Below are 3,723 nucleotides of genomic sequence, written 5' to 3' on the forward strand. Positions count from 1 at the left end.
CTATATTAGGTCAGGCTTTGCAAGACTAATTTTTTTTGTTTGTTTTTTTTGTTAAGACAGAATCTCCCTCTGCCACCCAGGCTGGAGGGCAGTGGTGTGATGTTGGCTCACTGCAACCTCTGCCTCCTGGGTTCAAACAATTCTCCTGCCTCAACCTTCTGAGTGCCTGGGACTACAGGCGCGCACCAACGCCCGGCCAATTTTTTGTATTTTTAGTAGAGATGGGGTTTCACCATGTTGGGCAAGCTGGTCTTGAACTCGTGACCTCAGGCCTCCCAAAGTTCTGGAATTACAGGCATGAACCACCTTGCCTGGTCTGCAAGCCTAATTTTTGTTGGAGATATAAAAGTTTTTTCATGTACAGTATTTGAAAGTAAGAAATTTAAAATCTCTATGCCAGACATCTACTAATATTCACTGTATCAGTGAAGGAAATATACTATAATGCATGCAACAAACACTAATATTCTTAACAAAGTGGGAAAAATTCATATATTAATTGGTATCACCTTTGCGTTCAATTCCATTCTGTTGAAGAATTATTCAGTCATATATTTCTGTCTTGAGTAGAGATGTATACGTAGAAATATATATATCTTTTGGGCACATAATATATCGACTTCACATGCATTATATATATATCGCTTATCATTCTAAATTTTGTAACAAGGCAAACATATCAACTATTAGCTATGGGACCTGGTGTGTAGATGGAAAGAAAGTTTTTCTCATTATTCTTCTCCCAAAAAGAGTTAGCATGTGGGTTTCAGCCTCAAAATATTTCTCGAATGTATTTGTGCTTTTTGGGTAATTTTTGTTCTTGAAGACAATGATTATACATATGATTATACATATTATTTTGTTGAAATTACCACTGACTACACAAATTACTCTTTATAATAATGACTGTTTTGATTGTAAACTTTGTGCCCATGAACATGAGTTTGAACAGTGTATTCCAAAAATCTAATTGACACAGGCTCAGGGGCAAGTCATGGCTATCACTAGGTATGGATCCATCTGCTTTCCAATATGCCTGTGAAAGTTTGCACCAGACTTCATTTAACAGTTGGTTAAAAGGTGGAGCACAATCAGTAGATCCTGAGAATGGCATTTACCCTTCTTTTGCTGATGACAGGACCACTGAGCTTTGCTGAGGCACCATGCTGAGACTTAAAGAAGTATCTTGGCCAGCCGAGGTGGCTCACGCCTATAATCCCGGAACTTTGGGAGGACGAGGCGGGAGGATCACTTGAGTCCAGGAGTTCAAGACCAGCCTGGGCAACAGAGTGAGACTCTGTCTCTACAACAGATTTTTAAAAAATTATGTATGGTGGCAAACACATATAGTCTCAGCTACTTGGGAGGCTGAAGTGGGAGAATCACTTGAGTTCGGGAGGTGGAGTTTGCAGTGAGCCATGATTGCACCATTGCACTCTAATGTAGGTGACAGAATGAGACCCTGTCTCAAAAAACAAAAAACAAACAAATGAAAAGAAGTATATCCACTGCTACACCTCTGGAACGACAATATATGCAAAATACAAATGTAAATATAAAACATAGAATATAAATTATCAATGAATGTTAGTTGAGTAACACCGACTTGGAATTGAAAGAACATTTGCAGACACCAGTAATGGGGGAGTAGAAAATGTGAAAAAGAAACCTTCAGTCAATTAAGAGAATACACTCTGCAAATTAGGGGTGGATCCTTGGGTTAATCTGCGGCCTGCAGTTGTACCCTGCTAGAAGCAACTTGGATGCCACTGGAGTTAATTTTGGGTCCTAGTAAATATCTTCTCTGTATTATCCTTTGTGTAAGACATATGTAAATACTGCCAGATACATTTTTAAAAGGCCCAGGTACTATTGCCTATAGGTTGACATTAATGTACTCCCAGAATGCCCAGGCATGGTATGGGGTGGCCACCCTATGGTTCCTGTGTTCTTAGACTGAAGACCACTCCTGCGGAACATTTATTATTAGCCTAGGCCAGTGTGAACAGACGGGGTACATTTTAGGATTCAGTTTACCTGTATTTTTGGGGGTTGCTGCTAATTTGGAATAAGCATACTATTCATGATCTGTATCCCATAATTTGGTTTAAAATCTGTCACCTTACCACTTCTGGTCACTCCCTCTGAATTTGGGGACTCCAAGACCAATTTTTATTCTTCTGCTGTCTCCGCCTCCAGTGCTAGGCCCAGAGGGGCGCACCTTAAATCTGAATCAATCCACAAAGCCCAATGGACGCCAGTGGCAGGGTTTGGTGGGATTTTAATAGCAACCTACCAAAGTCAGGAAGTTAGGGAATAGGAGTGAATTATTCTTTCCTACTCTCCAAATTTTCAGTGTTGCTCTCATTCCATATTCTTATCTCGAAATCACTGCTAGAGATTTCCTGAGTCCAAAGGGTAAGAAACTACCTTCAAACCAACTTGGGAAATGTTTAGAGCTGCCAGGGTTGTATGTAAAATTTCCATGGCAATAAACAACTGATACTTTTTTGGTTCTATTCCACCTAGGAAAAACAAAGATCCCCCAAAGTCCATTTTGCTCCAAGGTCAGTGGACACAGGTCTGTAACTGTCCTGTGCTGTGTGGGTCTGTAGAAGGGCCAGTCATGGGTCATCGAGGTATTCACAGTCAACTGTACCCAAGTCCAAGCCTGCCTCTGTTCTCATACACAGAGACAGGATGAGGGCTGCTGGTCCGGCCTGAAGCCTTGCTCTGTGGCACTGGTACGGGGCCTATTTCCTCACCTGAAGACCTGGAAGCAGTAAGTTGACAAGAGCACCAACTGCCCTGCCATCGCGCCCCAGTGGGTGTCAGTGGGAAGGCCTAACCAAGGCCTCCTTCCAGTGGCTATCAGGCAGACAGGCCAGCCGTTCCCCCTCCAGGAGCAAGGGACCCTTCTTACCCCTTTGATCACATTTCCCTCTCTTAAAGGGGCACTGCTCTGGGAAAGGGTCATGCCTTGGATCCTACAGTCATGGTCCATGGGTGAAACAGGGACTCGTGACTCTTGACTTCCTAGCCATAGTTCTGCCCATTGGACCACCCACCCTCCCTGCTGCTGGCCTCCTGGCTCACCCATCAAATCCACCTGCTTTATCTAGAAAATATTTTTCTCTCATTCTCTTGTTTCCCTTGCTTTCCTCACTCACCTCTGTTTTTGTTTCTGTTTTATTTTGTTCCAGACACCCTTGTCAGGGAAGTAGATCAGGGAGGCCCAAAAGGTTTGGCCTGGGTGGGTTGCTATCGCTTAAGGACACGTCTGTCTCTGGGGCTCCTCCCTAACAGCTGGCCTCTGGAGCCAGGAGATGCAGCCGACTGGCAGTCTGCAGAGGCAGATTGTGTTGTTACGTGCTGGTCACCTCCTTGAGCTTTAAGCCACAGTCAGCAATGAATCTGGAGGCAGGACATCTCTGGGGATGATCGACCATACCTGCTCAGGTTCTTGCAGGGCAGGGCAGGCAGAGGTGTGTGTTTGGAGCCAGAAAGCCTTCCTGCCCACCGACTGTGCCTCAGTTTCCCTATCTGAACCATCTTCATAAAAACAACTTATGGATCTCAGGGCAGCACATTTGTAAAAACCTGAAAAACATAAAGAAAAACATCACTCACATTTCTCCATTGAACATTTTCCTGTTTTACATATCTTTTATGTAACTGAATCACATTGCATATACAATTATGTGTTCTATTTTTAAACAATAA

At 43.2% G+C, this 3,723-nt stretch overlaps 1 long non-coding RNA gene across 1 annotated transcript; it reads right to left on the minus strand.

The window, feature by feature from the left end:
* Positions 1–427: 427 nt before the first annotated feature.
* On the minus strand, positions 428–3,168 carry LOC140712295 (uncharacterized). Its single transcript, XR_012093823.1, has 3 exons — positions 2,766–3,168; positions 2,127–2,292; positions 428–1,303 (listed from the first exon to the last, which is right to left on the minus strand). It is a non-coding gene; the product is annotated as an uncharacterized lncRNA (long non-coding RNA).
* Between the last annotated feature and the right edge of the window lie 555 nt (positions 3,169–3,723).

The sequence above is a fragment of the Chlorocebus sabaeus genome, chromosome 8 (genome assembly GCF_047675955.1).
Source record: "Chlorocebus sabaeus isolate Y175 chromosome 8, mChlSab1.0.hap1, whole genome shotgun sequence".
Taxonomy (NCBI): Eukaryota; Metazoa; Chordata; class Mammalia; order Primates; family Cercopithecidae; genus Chlorocebus; species Chlorocebus sabaeus.